General features: G+C 45.4%; 1 protein-coding gene across 1 annotated transcript in view; it reads right to left on the bottom strand.

Moving 5' to 3' along the window:
• The window catches only part of LOC135391200 (hillarin-like), an 86438-nt gene that overhangs the window by 45729 nt on the left and 19831 nt on the right, over window positions 1-20878 (bottom strand). The window lies entirely within an intron of this gene.

Genomic DNA, 20878 nt, shown 5'->3' on the forward strand with positions numbered 1-20878 from the left:
ATTAATAATAATAATGAATGAAAGTAGAAGCTGGTTTTGCAGATGAATACATGAGGATATGTACTCGCAGGATGAAACTAAAGTAGTTTGTGAAAAAAAAAATTTTCACGCAATCCCCGCTTCGCCGTTCCAAACAGCACCTCCGTGATGAGGAAATTTTGGTGTCATGGCGGCCTCCATAGAAAACATCAATCAATGAAATGCGCCCAAGTTTGATTGACAGGTCGAATCTCTTTTTAGGATCTTCCTAATGGCCAGACTCCCCTGCTCTGCATTGAACTGTAGGGTTCCTGTATTCTTCACAGGAACCCAACATTGAACATACGCGTAGCGCCACCAAGCGAGTAAGCTGTCAACCTGCCAAGGGAGCATTGGATCCAATGCTCTGACAAGTGCACACGTTACACGCTTGGTGGCGCTACGCACATGTTCAATGGTCATTCCTTTCAATGATCATTGAAGACTGCCCCGAATTGAATACCTGCTGGTCATTTTCGTTTCCGTTCCCGGTTATGGAGGAAGGTAGTACGAGCTCCCGTTTTCGTTACCACTCTAATTTCGGTAACCTACAGTTTCCGTTACTGTTGGTAAAGTGCTGAATGCATGTAATGTGCATCGGTATCTCAAACAATAATTGAAGTCGTTGAAGAGGAGTAGGATGTTCCTCCGCAACAAACGATAGCCTCCCTGCCGTGACATCCGATCTCCCTGCCGTGACACACTCAGTCTGCTAATACGTGAAAATGATGACCGTAAAGCAGCTAATGCGAAAATGATCACCGCACCGTGAAGCAGCTAATGCGCGAAAATGATGACCGTAAAGCAGCAGACATACAGTTTATGTTGATGACGTAGTAGTTTAACAGCTTGTTGTCTGTTAACCCAGTGTAACAAGTTAAAATGTGACAGATAACACTTAGTTGTTTTAATTTAGTTGTTTTTCTGCTCCGAACTGCAACTATGAAGACGCGCTGGCTGAGTATAGACGTCATGAACTGGAACCTAGTGCAACAGCAAAATAATAGGTCAATGGTATATTTCGCACGCTATGGCACCAACTTAATGAATGCTGTGCTGCATCAGCAATAATAGACAGTTTATTAGCTGGCCCCTACTTTTTTGCTTGTTTGTGTTCTTTTCTGTCGCTTGGATATTTTTCAAATTTAAATTAATTTCAGAATGTAAGACTGTTAATACAATGTACATGAGGTGGAGCAAGAGGGAAGAAATCCCGAAATTCCGATGGCACACACACACACACACATACGATGATGAGATGAAGTCTTGGGGTTGCATTTGTTTTGTCGTACTTTCTCGTCTATTTACGAGTTCTGGAGTAGCACATCACCATATTTATCTCTTTTGAATCAGCCTATCCATAATAGAAGCCAATCTCTCTCTTTTTTTAGAATCCGTGTTAGCGCCGCGAGGCAACTTTGCCTATGAGCGGCGTACAGACGTGGATATATGGAGAGAGGACAGCAGGAAGGAGTGGGGGACAGGGGGTTAGTAAGCGTCCTAGGCAGACTTCAGGGGGAACTGTGCTGATATTAGTCTGGAAAGTCTTCGGAAAACCCAGGGGAAACCTCAGACAGCACAGCTGGTGATAGGATTCGAACCCGTGTCACCTCCCAGTCTCGGCGTGGAAAGCGATTATCTTAACCACTATGCCACCGGAGCTGGTCTTTTTTTTTTTTAACTCGAAGAAATCCAAAGGGACTAAACTACATACAGCACGTGCAATGTACGTACACTGTAAAATGTGAGAACCATTTCCACGGAGCAAGTTCCACAAAACGTGACAGAGGGGAGAGAAGAGCCCGCAGACAATAACTTCCTGCAGCGATACCTATCTCATATAGCCGCCCTATATACTCGAGCATTATCGCAACCAGCTGGTCCCAGATAGCCATCCAACCTCGGACACACAAGAAAACTTGAAACGTCGCTTCCGAATATCTACGGTCACCGTGTTCCGAATAAGGAGTCTCCGCGACTTGTCCTCCATGCAAATGAGCCGCCAAAAACGGTTTCACCGCTCGTAAACAATACCTGACGCCACGTAACAGGAATGCGGCCACGCAATATACATAAATGACATTTGCATAGACGGTCTTTGACCTCGTACATAAAGGAGCACGACAGCCGATAGCGCCGTCGGCGTATACTTCACGGTCAGTCGGTCCTTCACAATGGGACCTACGTAACTTCCTATAACGAGTACAAATTTACCAGATCACGGAGGTGACATTTGCAATCTGAGGGAAAAAAAAAGAGTTGGAGAGACATAAAATACGTCATTGGATAGCGGAAGTGATTGGACGTTTGCGAAGAGCCGGTTCCCTGCATATAGGTTCCCTTGCAGTTAGGTACGATTGTTCTTGCGGGACAATGTGATGATACAGCAGGAACGTTAGGAATTGCTGGAAGGCTGGAAAAGGAAAGATAGGGGGTGGAGTATAGGGCATTGTGTGGTTGCGACGCAGCGTACAAATGGAGCGTACGTGCTTGGGAAAATGCCTGCACAGTTTGCAGAAGCGCTATTCAGAGGCGGAGAGTGGTGAAGGCATAGCAGATTGAGCTGAGCAGTGGACATGGTAATGTCAGTGTTGATACAAGTAAATATACCTCTCAATACTCGATATTAGGACCAGAAAATGAATATGAGTAACTATTGGCCAACACAGAAGACACGTGATCAATTTGCTGCAGTCGTTGGTGACGATTTTATTTATTACTTTTTTTTTCGCCCTACGAAATAGTTGTGGATTACTACCACGTGAGCAGACTGCGTTGAAAGCCGAGCATTTGTATTGGTTTCTGACAGCGAATTAATTCTTCGTATATGCAGACAAGGAAATCGCACTTGAGCTTAGCACGAAAGCTGCCCCATGATGATATGACACTGTATACGCTTGGAATTTCCCCGATACTCTAGACTTGCACGTATCTGCCGAAACTTCACTCAGTATAACATTTCCAAAATTTATATTCAACGCGGACCTTCGTGCTGTCCATTTGTGTGCAATGGAGCGTACGAAGACAGAATTTTATTTAGAAACAGTTTCCAAAGCCACTGTCACAAATATTCGTTATGATTACACATTGCCATTTCATACTACAGAGTAGCCCGACGTGAACGTTATGCGTCAAATCACCAGGGTTATGTCACAAATTACGTCGGAATGTCAAAACCAAGCGTTTCACAGAAGCATTTTTATGTGTCACTACTTGATTTGAAATTTCCTTCATTTCAAAGGATAACAAAGATTAAGTGCGCCGGACAGTCTTACCGAAAATCAGGGGCAGGAGCTGTGCATGTATTCCTAGAAGCAATTATGTTTGGTGTACAAATAGTTTTTACTGAGGCACTGGAGTATACAGGGTGTTTTTATTCGTTACAGAACAGAATTCGTTACAGAATTTTTATTTAAAAACTGGCGGAAAAAAACATATGCCGTTTTTTGCAGTTGCCAGGCCAACATTCTCGCGAAGAAATTGTGTAACTACAACATCACCATTTACCTGAATTTAATAATTAACACTTTAATTAGGGGATTTCGAGCAAAAGAGGTAACAGAACGGGAGATATTTCTCATTGAAAGCCATTCCATGTTTTAAAAAAAACCTTAAACGCGCACGTGTGTTGAAATATCCATCGCTGAATTTCGCTATGCAAATAAGCCGAAACAAGAACTACACACTTTTCGAGAAAGAGCGACAGGCAATTCACGTGAGAGGGCCACGTGCTTCGGAGCGATGGAGCATCATTGGTGTCCGCTCTCCGACCCAGGTAAGGCGAAGGTCGCGTCATTTCTGCGCTCGGAAAGTGCGTACTTCTTGTTTCGGTTCATTTGCATAGCGAAATTCAGCGATGGATATTTCAACACAAGTGCTCGTTTAAGGGTTTTCAAACATGGAATGGCTTTCAACGAGAAATATGTCTCGTTCTGCTATCTCGCTTCTGAGCGAAATTCTCTAATTAAAGAATTAAATCGTGAATTTTAGGTAATTGGTGATCTTTTAGGTACATGCTTTCTTCGAGAGAACGTTCGCCTGGCCATATAACTCAACTGCAAAAACGGCATCTATTGCGCTCCGCTAGCTTTTTTTTTTTTTTCATAACAAAATAACGAATAAAAAAACTATAACCTGGAGCCAGCGACTATTTTGATCTAAGAGTTGCAGTTCATTGCAGTTACATATAGATACCAAATAAAAAATTTGATCATTGTATAATTTTCCAGGCCAACCTGAGAAACGAACAGCACGTTTACATCCCGTTTAGGTTTCCTGGTGACGTATACGCATGAACTACTGTACATTGCCGGAGGACATCACGAGTGCGTGCCACAGAGATGAGTGCGAGAAATTTGATATATCGTAAAACTGGGGAGGCACAGGAGTATACAAGGTGTCTTTGTTATTCGTTACAGAATTTTTATTTAAAAACTGGCGGAGCGAAATAGATGCAGTTTTTGCAGTTCAGTTATATGGCCAGGCCAACATTCTCTCAAAGAAAGCATGCATCTACAAGATCACCAATTACCTGAATTTAATTATTAACTCTTTAATTACAGGATTTCGGGCAAAAGAGATAGCAGAACGGGAGATATTCCTCGTTGAAAGCCATTCCATGTTTTAAAAAAAAAAACTTAAATGCGCACGTGTTGAAATATCCATCGCTGAATTTCGCTATGCAAATGAGCCGAAACAAGAATAAAGAATTGTCTCAAAACGGTGACTCAATTTGCTTTGCAGAACAGGAACCGGTAGTTAATGACAGTAAAGCCATATCTAGAAAATTTAATTACATAGGTAATTGGCGTCGAATTTAATTGACATATTTTGTACGATGAACCTGAACGTAATAAGAAAGCACGCGGCAGCGTTTAACTTTCCTTTGATGCCGGACTGTCGCTTTGTAACATCGTCATTATCTATTTCTCGTTGTTGTTGTTTGTCACTCCTATTACGCAATCTACTGCGTTTTATGCTTCACGGGGAATGTCCACGCGTGACGAGACATTTCCTAAAGACGTCACTGCTCTGTCTTGTCTGCAGGACGCGGAAGGAAAAGTGGAACTTCCAGGACGAAAATTCATTTAGCGGAGAGTAAGCTTGAAAAACGGTATACCCGGAAACGGAAAGTCGCGTGCAAAAACAGTTCCGCTTTCCCGAAAGCAGGTGACATTCGATGGTACGTTCTTCGCTTCCTCTCTTTGGGTACAGAACGCTGGACAAAACATTTGCTTTATGAACACAATTCGCCGGATACGATACGTTCTTAGGAAATTGATCGCACGTAATACATTTCGACAACCGGGTCATTGGCTATACAGAGTTTACGATTTAAAAAAAAAATATGTGCATGAGTCCACGTTCAAAAGCAATTTTCCTTTCCGCTATTTCTGAGCGGTCTGTCTTCCGGTGTGGCGGATTCGAACCCAGAGAGAACGTATTTCTGACTCCATCTGGAACGTTTTATTGCTGCATGACTCGCATGTCCCTAGAGAGTTACCACCGACTCATTTGCAAACACCAAATAACCCATGCAGAGTAGCAGGCAATCGTTTTCACTGATCAACCTCTCTACGTAGCCACCTACATATATATATATGACAAGATAACTTTTTTTGATGCGGTGAAATCTAGCCACAGAGGAAACAGTGTTTCTTGTCGAGGACGTCGTGTCCAATCAACTTGTACCACGTCACAAAACTGCTGACGCCCTCGACAGTGCTCGAACACGCAACCTTGGAGCCACCAGGCGGACGAAAGCAGAACTAGGAGTCGATATGTGATCGTAGAAGCCATATTCTCGCTATCGCAGGCAGGTGCATTCGGCAGGTGCTCCGTCGTTCGACAAAACACCTGCACTTGTGATGCGCAGTATATGTGAGCATAAGCGCGAGATTAACATTGAACCCGTGACATTGCCTAAAGGTTGGCATGAATCCGCTGTGTTATTCGTGCATGTGTGCCGCGTCGATTAATCGTGGTCTGTAATCCAGAAAGGCCCGGCAAATGTCTCTATTATGCCCTCGCCGAAAGCGCATTGATTCGCACCCAGCCGCCGTACTCCCTTTGATGTTGCACCACCGCCCTCTTCCAAAGAATGAACCTCCCACGGAATATCCCATAAATCGCCGTAGCGAACACAATGGGATCACGCAACTCTGTTCCACGCCAAGAACTATGCCCAGAGCTTTGCGTGTTAGCGCTAAAACGTGCGTTTTGCATTGTGCTTTTCATCTAGTGCTCTCGCCGAGACGAATTTTTGATACCGGGGTTTGGGGATGCCCAAAGGTGTATAGCTTGTACCTGCACCTCTTGTTCGTCGATCTATTTCTCATGAGCGCACCGTAAAAAGAAATAGAAAGAACAGTGCGTATTTGCTCCCACGCGAACGGTGCGTAGTGCAACACTTCCTCTTCCACGAACATTGTTTCCTGTAGCATGCGAAGACTCAGAAGTCGAAATTGCCTATTTCCGTGGAAGAAAGCAAGGACGTAGAACCGCAAGCAAAGCAAAACAAGGAAGTGAAACATCAGCACTCCTGCATAACACGCGCTAGGAAGTTCGTTGGGAAGCGACTCGTGTAAACATTCCAGTTCCCGCGCATCCTTTGAGCATACCCGAAGTAGTCGTGTGAAAGGATCAGCGATTGCTTCGTTGCCCACCATGGGGCGCTCGGCTCGTGAGACAGAACAACGTGCATGGAGCGCTGAAGAGCTCTTGGTGGGTGCGGTACGTAATCGTTTACTGGACGGTTTCAGTTCTCAAAGTCTTCCTGGATGTAGTTCCGTATCGGGATCAAATATCGGGATAAAAACAAAAATCAAACTCTTTTACATAAGATAGGAACTAATCAGGAACGAAATGAAACAGAAATGACCCATATCGTGTGAAACGTATAAAATGTACATACCGTATATAAACGTATAAAACGTATATAAAAATTGTTCCCGTTTCTTGAAGGCGATTCGCCATCTTTACTGAGGACCTTCTGATCTAACCGGCAGCACAGTCTCATGCCCGCACCGCCTAGTGCGTGCCTGTGGGGAGGGGAGGGGAGGGAAGGGGGGGGGGGGCGTCCTCCAGACCACCCCTCAATCTGTCCGAGGTGAACTAGCCGAACCCAACGACCGTACCTATTGCGAGGTGGCACCTTCGGAATTCGTTAGGCTTAGCGATGATGTGTTTCTCCTGCGCTAGAAGTTCTTGTGTTCAAGTGCATATAAAAAAGGTTCTAGACGACACAACTTTATAATTCTTACATTTTTAGACTCAGTATATGACCTTCCACTTCTATGCAATATGTATTTATTTATTTACTTATTTATTTATTTTTATTTTTAAAAACGAGTGGTCTCGATAGGTAGTACACCAGTTTTCCTTTATAACAGGAGCGTAGCGAGGCGGCTTACGGGACCTGAGCAAGCCCCCAGATGTAGTTGATCATATAAGCGTGGCGCCAGGTCTTCGAGGGCCGGCTCGGAGGCTACGGTCACGGGTACGGTCGCCTGTACTTTATAAATGTTACAATACCCTTGAAAAATGCCTTCTGAACAATGGTGAATTACGAATACTTGAATCTTTTCATTTCTGTATAACCTCGCAAGCTGTACCTTTGGCTACGATCCACTACCCTTTTGGAATTTTAATGGACATCCTCAGTCGCATGGAAACACCGGAAGGGGGGGGGGGGACTGACAAGGCTCGTCCATGGCATTGGAGCACTGAAGCGTTGTCCAAGGAGAATTGAGCCCCGCTGACGATAGGTCTTGCACCGTTGCTTTTGTCAGTGGTGCTTATCATCCATATTGTTAACAATTCATTTCCTCCGAGGCATACATACATGTGATAATCGATTCCGCTAAACAAATACATGCGATCCAAGCAGTTTCTCGGCGCAATTAGGACCCGCTGGAGAAACGTTACCACCATCTAAACACTCAACAGTACCTCGTCCTATACGTAGCTACAAGACACCCATCTGCAATGTACAAACTGCCTGTAGAACTTCCGTTCCTTTTCAGTAACTGGTATAACAGATCGACAACAGCCGAGATAACACAGCGTAAATTACCCACACGGTCGATCACGCAGTTCACGCTTTTACGAGCGAGCTCTCGAAAGCAAAACTGACTAACTGTAACGTTCAGCGATTCAAGGAATGGGGCCACCATTTTCTCCGCGGCATTTTCGGTAGACTGCACTCAGAGGACTCGATGCAATTAGAGCCGACGCGATGAAATTAGGCGGACAAATGGGTCTACATGCAGACAGCGGTTAAGCACTGACTCCAGGGCAGGTTGACGAGTGTGTGCTGCATTTGATACTCTTATTTGGCAGCTAGTCTTAAGAGATAAATATCACGCGTCAAAGGGGGAGGGATTGCTGACACATAAAGCGATGCTGGTATAAGTTGCAACACAGCCCCTGGAGCCTAAACGATTAAGCTCTAGACCAGAACAAAATCGGTCACTGACACCCCGGTAAATGTTGCTGTAGATGGGTGGATTCAAAAACAATTCCGGCATTGCACGCTTGGTAAAATTTCCCCATGTCATATAGTCACGATTTATTTGTTGTTCGTAAAATTTATCGCTTCGAAAGTTGCCTGTGTGCTCCAATAGAGGAAGGTGAGTCCTAAATTGGACATTGCACAGAAAGATAGAGTTCTTTTTACACATTACAACTCAAAGGCTCGCCTACAATATGTGCCTACAATGTCCGAGAAGAAAGTGCTTCATACTGCACTATAGAAAACAGTTGAGAAGCTGAGATTTATCTGACTTCCTAGATGGTTCTAAGAAGACGTATGTAGAATTATGTTTCACACTGGTACATAGCTGTCCAGACAAGTGGTTCCTTGTTCGCAAAGGTATAATCGAAACGAAACAGATCTTATTGAGCTTTCGGCTGTATTGGCTGCCCGATCGACCGCCACGAGCCATGTCGGCACATTCGCAGTTAGCGTAACTGCGCTGTATAATAGGATTTCGACGAACATTATAACCATTGGCAGGTGAACTTGTTACCGGAACACAGCAGTTGTGAGTTATACTGCAGTGGGCTATAGAATATCTATAGTTTACTTACCCAAGCAGCACATGTTGGCACAGTATTTGACCAATATTTGGCCAATAGCACTGGTACAGCTTGGGTTGTTACTGCAAGGACGCTTTGCAGTGTTTCTCATTCGATTTCATGGGGCACACTAAACGTGCTTGAAGGCTGACGCTTCCTTCAAATAACGCCGACAGCATTCGTAAACCATGCAAGAACCTGTCGACAAACCTGCTCATATAGGAAGAACTTCAATGTTCGCGCGAAGCTTTGTTCTTCTTGTACGCTACGTGGAGTTGATCTGGTGTACAAGCATAGCTCCCACATTAACGTCCACCTTGAGCGCAGTCATTTAATTACGATGACCCGCATAACGATCTCACCCAAGGGTCTTCTTCAGCGAAGACCTTTCCTCTTGGGCTGCACGACTTTCCTTGGTTTATAAACAGATCACTACACGCGTAAGTGGCGCCAAAACAATTTCAAGAGCAGCGCCGTTCAACTGAGTTGCTAATGATGTGATGCTAATGATAACCAGCTAATTAACCTCCCGACGATCCGTGGGACAATACACGAGGATGAAATTACATCGGGACCTTCGACCTCCCACCTTCAAGTGAGAGGACATATTTCCTTGTCCTTGAATTTGACGCTGCGTCACCCGAGGACAAACAACCCTCCAACAACACAACAAGAAGAAGAAGAAGACGAAGCGATGAGTGAGGAAATTTGGCACAACTTGTGGCTGACTTTCAAGAGGGCACACTGGGTATGGTATGATTTATGAAATGATGGGTATGACTACTACTTGGTTACGTGATATGACGTGAAGCCCTCATGGCTATATAGACCCACAGAAACTCTGGAATCCTTCAGCGCGTAAAGACATCAAAGTCGCGAGTGGAAGATAAGTGGAAGAACAACAAGAACGTATCGTAACAGAACACCAGCTCCACAAGTGGAATATGTGTGTGTGTGGCTCATAATGTTTCATAGATTTTCCGGCAACAAGTCAAAGTATGAATCCAGTTCTAAAGAGAGCAAAGGAGATCAGTGCCCCCTAGAAATTCGCAGAAGAAAACTTTGCGCCTCTAAATGGCCGACACATAGGCCACTCCAACATACCAGTATGTTAAAGAGGAAAACAAGCTGTATTACACAAATAAGGCAAACTGACATCTATTATAAATTCAATCCAGAATGCTATAAGAAGCAGAGCAAAGCAAGAGAAGACAGCGGATACGAACAAGTATAGGAAAAAATTCAAGATGGCGTCACCCACCACCAATTGCTGAGAAACTCGTAGTTTTTGTTTGTGTTTTTCTTCCCAATCACTGGTATATAAGACGCAGGCCACGCGGGAACAAACGAAGTACAATAAGCGCTTTTCTGAACGCCAACGGGATGGACGAATATTGTCTTTACCAATCTGCACTCTATCTGAAGTATCTCTATCTGAAGGAATATGCAGGTTTGAGGTATTAAATTGGCGTTTTTCTAGGTCACCCCGTTGATATTTTGTATTTCCACGCTGCTCACTAACGGAGCCATCAAAGCGCGCTGTAATTGGTACGACTGCATGGTTTATAGAGCGTTGAAAAAACTAATTTGAAAGCCAGGAGATAAAAATCTGCAGACCTCGTGTTGTTGAAAGATGCAGCTTTGTTGGCATCACTGTTTAATTACCATAAATTTATCTGGTGCGCCTGAAGATGACATTGGTATTCCGTAAGAGGGTCACAGCAACTCGCAGCCACCATTAACCCTTTCTGGGGGAAACTTGTTCCTCGTAACAATAGTACAATAAGTCAACAAGCAGATACCAACAGCCAGGGATTGTTGCAATGCACTTCACCGCGATAAAACCCGATTTACCATGGTAGAATTTTCGTAGCAATGGTTCCAGCGGCATGGCCGACTGGATAGAAAACATCCGCTCGTCCCTATCACCGGCTGTGCTGTCAAAGGTTTTTTCTTGGGTTTTCCGGCAGGCTTTCTAGACGAATGTCGGTACCATTCCCCCTGAAGTCTGCACAAGACTCATACTAACCCACCTGTCCCCCACTCCATCCTGTTGTCCCCTCTCATTCTGTCCGGGTCTGTACGCTGCTCATAGCCATAGTTGCTTCGCGGCATTGACAGGAGTAAAAAAAGGGAAACATACGTTAATTTTTAAAAAAGAAGGGAAAGGTTACCCTGCGCTACGGCGGCTTGCTATTCCCAGCAAAGGAAACAAAACGAAAAGGAGGAGAAAAAAAACAAAGAAAAAGAAAAAAAAGAAAAACACTGAATGGACCGTTTTCACACTCTCGACGTATCCTAGCGGCTATCCAGCGAAACACGATCGACAACCGCGTCGTCTGCTACGAATTTCCGCCATATTGACTCCCACGCACAGCTCGCGATACGCTCACAAAAGTGTAGCGATACGCTTAGCGACACACTGCATTTTAGAGTTGAGTAAATTCGTAGCAAAGGAGGTTTGAAAAAGTTGACAAAATCGGTACACAGCATTCACGCATGGTAAGCGTGGGAGTCAGTATGGCGGCTTGGCGGCATTCGCTTCTACAAAGGGTGGCTCCACAATACGCGGAGGGAGCTAGTATTCAGGCACCCTATACAGCCGGCTGCATACGCGCGACATACCGGCTACAGCCGGCGTCATATTGGCGCCATCTATTGAATACGTAGGGAGCTCTTCGGCGCCGTCAGGGTCACAGAGCATGCGCAGAAGCGTTGTGAAAAAAGTCCGTTGGCCACAGTTCACCCAGAAGGACACAGACCAGCAGGAACTGAAGAAGCATACAAGCACAGAAACTGGTAGCAGCACTGACTGGATTCGAAGGGTGTGGGTTCGTACGTCACGACTGGTGGCTTTCCATTAAATGCCATTCTTTTAAGTGCCACTATAAATAACACCGTTTGGCTTCGGGGCATGCGCAGTGACATCGTATTCCTTTGGGGCTTTAGCAGATCTGAATACGTATATACAAAATAACGTTGTTTCCGGAACACGATAAACCAATGGCACTGTTGCTTTGAAGCGGCTGACATCACGTTACTGAGCTTGGATTTCACAACTTCTTTTACCATTGCGTCTGCGCATAGTGGTTTCGAAGTACTAGGACTCCCGAAGCACAACAACATCTTGGCAAAATATTGGTGGTGTATCGGCAATGCTTCTCCAATATTGGTCCAGTATTTCCGATATATCCATCCAGTATTGGGCCAAGATGTTGTGCTGCTCGAATCGCACTCATCCCCACACACACTGGAGCACCGGGCCAATGGCGTTTGCGTTTACCAAAGTCCCACCAACACCTAACGTAAACATCGCGCCGCCATTACGGTCGTTTCGACACTCGTGGTAATCATGGCTTACGCAACAAGACAAAACACCGATCGCCCTCCAGACTTTCGCCGATTCACAACCAATCTCTCGATTGCTCTCAATCAGTTCGAAATCGGCATGAAAGTGCGTGTACTACATGCGTCGCGCGGTATGGCTAGAGGCAATGTCGATGGGCCGGCATCACGTAGCAAGCAAATAGCGGAACGAGGCCGTCTGCTCCGGCCTCGACACTAGCCTGTCATTTGCAAGATGCTCGTAATCTTGGGATTCCTTTTGAGCAGGAAGGTTGTATGCGTACACGAGGGGATTCTTTCTTTTGCGAAAGTGCTGCAGAGCCGTTCCCACGATATGAAGAAAGAGCGTCAGACTGGCACCTATTGCCGTTTCGGCACTTGCCATGTAAGAAATAGTAAGGAGAGAGAAAGTGAGGATAATTTTGTGCAGCGCAGTTGCAACAGTTAGACTTGAATCACTTGATAGAACATTGTATCGTATTGGAAGAAAGAAAAACATGATGTATAGACTCCAACGCATGCCGGATACTCCATAGTACTTTTAGCTGCGTGCTGCATGCTAATCGTGAGTAATGAAAAAAAAAACGATAAGGAATAACGATATATGTGACTCTGTAGGCAAACTGAGTGCGAAAAGAATGACAAAAAATTCACTGAAGTAAGGGAGGATCCAATATTCCAAAGAGAATGTATTTTTGAGTCTTTGGCTCTTGGATTCTACTCTCTGTTAGCCTTTTTCCACGTCAGAATTCGTAGCGTTGAGACATGCAGCAATGCCGTGTCAACACATTTAAAGAATTCACCGAATCGACCCAAATAAGGTGAAGAATGCACTCTGAAGTATCAGTTCGGCTACTAACTGGACAGGCATCCCCAGAAGGCCAGGACGGAGCAAATGGTCATCTACTTCCGAGAGAGAGAGAGAGAGAGAAATACATGATGACGATGATGACTTCCGAAACCCTAGCTGGTTACGCGCATACTCGTGTTACACTTGCATTAGTTAGGCCACTTTATTTCCACTTTCCTTTCACAAGGTCAGAGAGTGAGACTGAGTGTGTGTCGTGTGGTCCTGGTACATGAACGGGAATATATCTCCTGGAAGATGAAATTAAACAGTAGATGGTGGTGGTGCTTCTAAAAAATCTCGCCGCTGTCGGACTCACAGTCGTGAGCAGTAGATGGCTGAGAATGCTACATGCACTTCTGCTGAGCGTATCAGAGCATTCCATGAACTATATAGCTATATTTTTCTATTTAGATAATAGATTATATACTCATTATGCTGCGTGCATACGGTTTCGTGTCTTGACCACGCTTGCACGACCGTGCTGGCAACACGCACAGTTGTCACAAACAGCAGACCGTTTAATATTTCCTCGTGAGTAGCACGCATAGGTCGGCGTTTCGTGCCTTCGAAACTCACGATCACAATCATCTGATAAGGCGTGAGTTCGGGCCCTCCCAAGCAGCACAATGTACTGAAAGTCGAGTGCAATACGGGTGGACGGGTAGGTGGAAGACCTTGAAGAGACTCGTGAAACTAAAGAATATTGATAAGACACATACCGTCCACCCCTATTGCACTCGACTTTCAGTACATTGTGCTGCTTGGGCTGCTACGAACTCACTTGAAGGTCGACATGGTGTATCGGTCAGATCGATCATGCCGGATGTTAGCGCACTCACCAGATGACATCACACCTGCTCTGTTTACAAGTGTGATGTTATCCGATGAGTGCACTAATATGCGGCATGATCGACGCCATGTCGACCTTCAAGTGAGTAAGTAGCAGGGCCCGAACTCACGCCTTATCAGATTGTGATCGTGAGTTTCGAAGGCCCGAAATCCCGAGCTTAATAATAATTGGGGGCTTACGTCGCGAGACAAAAACGCCGAGCTATGGTAGCACGTACAACCCGTACCATTCGTGTACCAAATCCAAACAGCGGCTTGGAAAAGAGACGAAAAGTAGCACATCTATAACTGATGGAGAACGGTGCGACCACGAACTTGGAAGCGGAGACAAGAAAGTATAGACAGAGCAGACTCATACGAATCAATCAACCAAACAATGAAACAATGAAATAATGAAAACAAAATGGAATGACCTGAATATGAGGAATGAAGAAAATTAAACATAAAAACCCCAATACGTGGAAAATCGCGCTTTTGTAGAAAGTACTGTGAATTTATCTCGAAGAGAACGTTTCGCTGTCTTCTGAAGACGGCCAGTTGTTACCCTTCTCGATTCATCACGTGTCTTACTGGGACGCTCGCTAGATCGCTTTTGTTGCTTCGGTGTTGCGTGTGTGTGTGTGTCACATACTGCCCCCAATCTGCCTGGCGAAACAGGCCCCCTTGTACGCAGAGCCCCAAACAGAAATATGCTGGCATGATCCCCGTGCATCGCCCGTACGAAAATATCGGCCTTGAACGTGAGCATAACCCACATACGAATCGCGGCGACATTCTTGTTACAAAGAGCAAAGGGAGGACACGAGCAATGACCTTGCTCGCTCTAGCGGGCGTATACTAGGGTCAAACGCAGATCTGTGACGTACATTCAAATAACATTCCACACACAAGCACAGCGGGAGACGCGCATATGCTTGCGTAACCCAGAAAGAAGCAACTGCAGCGCTGACATCGCTGTTTACTTTACTCCGCCCTGCGGAAGAGCGACGTCGAGCGTAGTGCTACACGCCTACGCTGTGCAAGGTGTTCCACAACACGCACCGCCGCACCGACGTCACTAGCGTCACTCAAGGATAAGCGAGGGTACTAGTGCGGTACTAGGGTACTAGTGCTAGTCTACTAGTACTAGTGAGGGTACTAGTGCTGCGAATAGGGTACTAGTGCAAAGCTTGGGGCGTCATGTGCAATGCTGCTAAGGTTTCCGCTAATCATCAGAATTGATCCGGGCCGAATGTCATTATTGGACCAGCATCAGTTCAGTGCTACGATATGCAACAGAACTGCTGCACCCTCGCTTTGGCCACTCTTGATGTCCGAGTGGTACTGATCAGGTGACAGTTCCCCAACGGCTATCACTAAAGACGGACAATTTATGTTGTAATGATCTGTGTTATGCTATGTTATGTCATGTTATTTAGCGATGTTGGTGCAGGAGGAGGAGGAGGAGATCAGTTATCAGGTAGCGTCACATGTCCCATGTTTCAGAAAATAAAACGAAAGCAGCAGCACACATTTAAGGGGGAATCACTTCTTCGCGAGACAATAGAGACAGTTTCTTCGCACGCCGCTCAGAAACGACGTAAAATATCGTCAAAACAGAAGTACTGGCGTGTTCCCCTTGTATTACCATTGTCAATGACACATTTTGTAGAATTCCAGGACTATTCGTTGATTTGTATTGAGCCCGAATTCGCAAATATTTTAGTGTGCGACACTATCGAGATGGCAGCACATGTTCGAGACGCACCAAACTTTAATTTATTAAAAATCAACTCAACCTTGTCCTCTAAAAATTACGTCATTGACTAGAGAAAAGCTAAAACACGCAGTACCAATGTTATGATGATCGTTTAGAGCGTTCACGTGTCTTGTGCGAACGAAAATCGCCCGTAGATTTTTGAAGAAGTTTACTTCTCACAACGCATTCAACGGAAGTGCAAATCGACCACAAATTACTTCCGGGAACGCTAGATGTCGCTGCAAGCCACATATGACGCAACCAGGGCCATCTTCGACGTTGACGTGAACGTTGCCAGTAGTCGCACACAGACAAACGATTGTTCACACAACACATTCGTATTCTTGCGAAAGACGCTGAATTTTGCAGTACGTTTAGCTATGTTGACTACCTTTACATAGGAGAGTTCCTATTGTGCATACAGCAGACGCAACAAAAAGGACTACGCGGAAGGCGAATTAAAAGTTGGTCTAATCGGAATGCTTACTTCCTTCAAAACAACTTACGGAAGTAAAAGCGAAAGCGATTATAAGATTCTCTCATAATGTTGATAGATGGCGCTGTGACTAACAGGCGGCAAGCAGCGCCGCCCTCGCCGGCGGCGGCGGGAAACCTAACCGTGCCACCGGTCACACACTTAATCTTAACTGCTTCGCAGACGATCCATTAGTCAAGGCTGAAAAACCCGGTAGACCTATAGCTACATTATACATACTATAGTACGCTCGCAACAGAAAGGGACTTGTCTTCTCCGCTGCGTAGCAGAAATGCCGTGGGCAGACGATGTACAATTAGCGCCGGGGAAAGGGTGTAGGCCCGACGGAATTGAAATGCAGCACACATTATGAAATAAAAAGGACAGGCGTGGTCCGGAAGAAATTTAACGGGGCGACCTGCCAACGCGTGCTCGCCGGGGCCTTGCGCGAAAGCCCCCGCTCGATTTCGGCTTACCAAAACAGGGACTCTACGTGCATGGGGAGAAGGAAAGTGAATCGGGTGATGCAGAGGTGGAATTGGTGAAACATCTGTCGCAGCCACGTTCTCGATCCCAAAGCAAGCGATTAGGAAGTGACTGGATGGCCATACGGAATTGTCGCTCTTTGTGGGCGACATTGTAGCGAAGAGGAGTGACTATAGTGAATAGGTGTATAGGAGTGAATGAGTAGTAGTGAATATAACGGACGCGTTTAGAGAGCACGATGGAAATTGATGTCCTGAGGCTGGAACACAGAGAGAGGACTACACACAAGCCTCAAACGCCTAAGAACAATCAAAGAAGGAAGTCACTGAAAGGGTTAGCCAGCTGTAGGACTCGAACCCGCACCTTCTGGGTTGCCAGTCAAGGGCTCTACGAATTGAGCTAAGCTAACACACCTCACCGACGACTTCCAAGAGTGCGTCATTTGAAGGGACAAACATCCACTCACCACTCTTACATGTTTTTTCACTCACACACACACATTCATACGACGGGTCGACGCAAGCGGCATATGTTGAACACGATGGAAATTGATGTTCTGAGGCTGGAACACAGAGAAAGGAGAACACACAAGCCTCAAATGCCTAAGAACATCAATCCAGAAGATGTGGGTTCGAGTCCTACAGAACTGTGCCAACATTCGCCCGGAAAGTCTCCCGGAAAACCTCAGAGTACCGCTGGTGGTAGGATTCGAACCCAGCACATCTCAAGCCTTCAGCACGACCTAGGCTACCACCAGGGTCACCAAATAAGCTACGCTTCAGAGTATTGACACTGAGGCAAAAGGGAGAGTTGGAGCCGCCATGTTGTTTCCGTTTGACCTCCAGTGCCATACACGGAGCGCTCTTCGAAGTGTTGTTTTCTTCCACTGCCGAACTTCACCTGTTTCGGTGAAGTTCGAAGTCGGTGAAGTTCGAAGTCGGTGAAGTTCGAAGTCGGTGAAGTTCGAAGTCGGTGAAGTTCGAAGTCGGTGAAGTTCGAAGTCGGTGAAGTTCGAAGTCGGTGAAGTTCGAAGTCGGTGAAGTTCGAAGTCGGTGAAGTTCGAAGTCGGTGAAGTTCGAAGTCGGTGAAGTTCGAAGTCGGTGAAGTTCGAAGTCGGTGAAGTTCGAAATAGGTGCCGCAGTAGATGTGGGGCTGGAGGTCAAACTGAAACAACATGGCGGCTCCAACTCTCCCTTTTGCCTCAGTGTCGATACTCTGAAGCGTAGCTTATTTAGTGACTAGCTACCACCAACGAACGGACGCCTTGACCGCTCGGCCGTGCCGCTGCAGCATCCGCTAAAGAGACTGCGAGAAGAGCTGGTAAAGCGCCACGAATGTCCGCGGGAACTCTTACCCTTGGCTTCTCCTCCTGTACTTCTTATCGTCTAATTAGTGGTATTGAATAAGATTTGAACGATGGTATCCCTTTCCAGGTTAATATCAAATTCCCACGCGAAATAGATTATAACAAAAGTACACTTCCACAAAATCGGCGCGTATGTTCCAGCGGTGTCATATTGACAGAGTTTGTGTGCTTCCGATGAACTTTACTGTCGACCACTAGGAAAATTCAAAACCTGAAAATGGAAAATTTCGATTTTTTTTTTGTTTTTTAGTACTGTGATGTGATAGAAAAAGAAAAAAATGGGGATTTACGTCTCGACAGAGTCAGACTGGCTACCTCAGATCACTTAGCCGCAGTTAGTCGAAATAAATAAAAAGCAATAGAGACATACATAAAAAGAAGAAGAAAACCCAGTAGTTGGGTGCCGGGAGAGAAACATCCCGAACTAGTGGGAAGACTTGACACAAACGAGGGACCAGAAAGTCTCACAAAATGTCAATCAGATGAGTTTCTTAAAGGAAACGTAGGAGCGCTTTCAATACAGCTGCTTGGTGATTGAATGGCTGAGGACCCAGGAGCTTTAAAAGGTCAAATGGCCGGGAGTCCAGGCGAGCCAGACTTATTTCTAGTGTCCTGCGACTTAAATACTTGCATAACGTTTTTACATAGTTCTCCAGCCCACTGCAAAGTAGACTTTCCTCTGCCTTCTGGCTGTCGCAGGATGAACGGACGTACGCGAGGTATACTGTCACTTTCAACGAGTGACACTCGCGCTTAGTGTCATTCGTGTGCTGTCACACGACATCTTTTATACCTCTGTCACACGGACTGATTTAGTGTCACTTTCAACGAGTGACACTTGCGCTTAGTGTCATTCGTGTGTTGTCACACGACATCTTTTACATCCCTGTCACACGGACTGATTTAGTGGCACTTTCAACGAGTGACACTCGCGCTTAGTGTCATTCGAGTGCCGTCACACGACATCTTTTAGTGACTCCGCAGAAGGCAACTTTTTTTCAGTTGTCCAAGTAATCGCGTGACGGCTTTTCCAACATCTGTATTTCTTTTCGAAATACCGATATATCGATAAAATATCGATTTTATTTTACCATGTTGATATTTATCGATATAGAAAATTTCGATATTTTTGTATCACTACGGGAAACGCAAAGTTGGTGTCTACTTCGGCACAGTGTTGCCCACAATTTTCAATTTTGATGGGGGATTGGAACGAAAATTGTGACGTCAAGCAGAGTCCTGAAGGTTCGCTCTATTGAATGAACTCGATGGTGATGGTCACGAATAGAAGGAAAAAAATGCGCCTGAATTGCTTGACTGCTCCATCAATGCAATTTTGATTGCAGCTCTATGATAACACAGCCCCATGCATGTATGTGTATAGTGTTCCAGAAACCACGAAAGTTTAATAGAAAACAGAGAAACGCCCTCAAAAACAAATTCTTACAAATAGTTTTGCCGCTCCTAGACACAGTTGGTTCGCGGTGGTAACGAGCAATAAAAACAAAGTTTCACTCATATGAAAGAATCGAAACACAGCTCCGTCGTCTAACTTTATACTCCGCATAGTATTCGTTAGCGTCAATTCCCGCGAAATCCTTTTCTTCGCGTCACGGCAAACTTCACGAAGCACACACACTGCGTTGCTCCTTGACATCGATGTGCAGTATTCAACGACGCTTTGATCCCTCCCCTCGCGCACACAACGCATGCACAATAGGCAGGCGATGACAATGACCTCACTTTCGCTCATATTCCGTTTGTACAGTGGGTTCCGTCCCTTTTGATGCGGCGCTGCACGCGCGCGCGCGTTCGGACACACAGTGTTGCCATGGACTGGACAAAGCTCATGCGCAGACGGCCCCGGAGCTGAATGACCGGACGTAGTGAAAGGTGGTTCGGGGTATATGTAACGGGAAGGTCCATGCCAAAGAGAGAAGCTATACTGTTGTGCAGTATAGTATACAGAATAGAGAGGTCTATACTTGTTTGGTGCCAGCACTAACGTGGCGTACAGCTCGCATGAGAGTTAACTTGAACGCCATTGCGGCCTGCGTACCCTGGTTGGTGCGTAGTAGAAATAACAGCGGAGGGTGTTGTGGTCGCATCTATTTCCAGATTGAGGGGATGACCCTCCTTATGAATAACGAACGCGATATTAAGGACGAACGCAACAAAAACCTCGTAATGCCCAGTTGCATACTTCCATTGAATAATGGATTCTTCGACTGCCATTATTGAATTGAACTAACGGGACGTTTCCTTGGCTGCGTGCAGTCGACTTTTAAACCTCTCGAGTGTAAGTGTCTTGTCCTATAGCACACTTGTGGTGTAAGTTACACACCATATACAGAAAGGTGCTTTACAAAGCACCGTCTATATGGTGTATTTACAATAAGCACAGTTTCAAAGGGCTCATTCTATAGAAAGCGCCATTGCAGGGAAGAGTATTTTAAACCCTGTTTCAGGTGGGTGTTTTGCATTCCCCTGTTTCAGCAGTATTATTGCACCTTTTGGTCGAATACACGGAGTAAAAAGCTAGGTTTATTTGCAAAACATTCCTTTCACCATGCTGAAATGTAAATAAAAATAAATACCGCGTTCGCACAAATATGACAAATTCATTCATTTCAATACAGAACTTTGATGTATAACATTGTTCTTGTAACAAAG

Source organism: Ornithodoros turicata, chromosome 4 (assembly GCF_037126465.1).
Source record: "Ornithodoros turicata isolate Travis chromosome 4, ASM3712646v1, whole genome shotgun sequence".
Taxonomy (NCBI): domain Eukaryota; kingdom Metazoa; phylum Arthropoda; class Arachnida; order Ixodida; family Argasidae; genus Ornithodoros; species Ornithodoros turicata.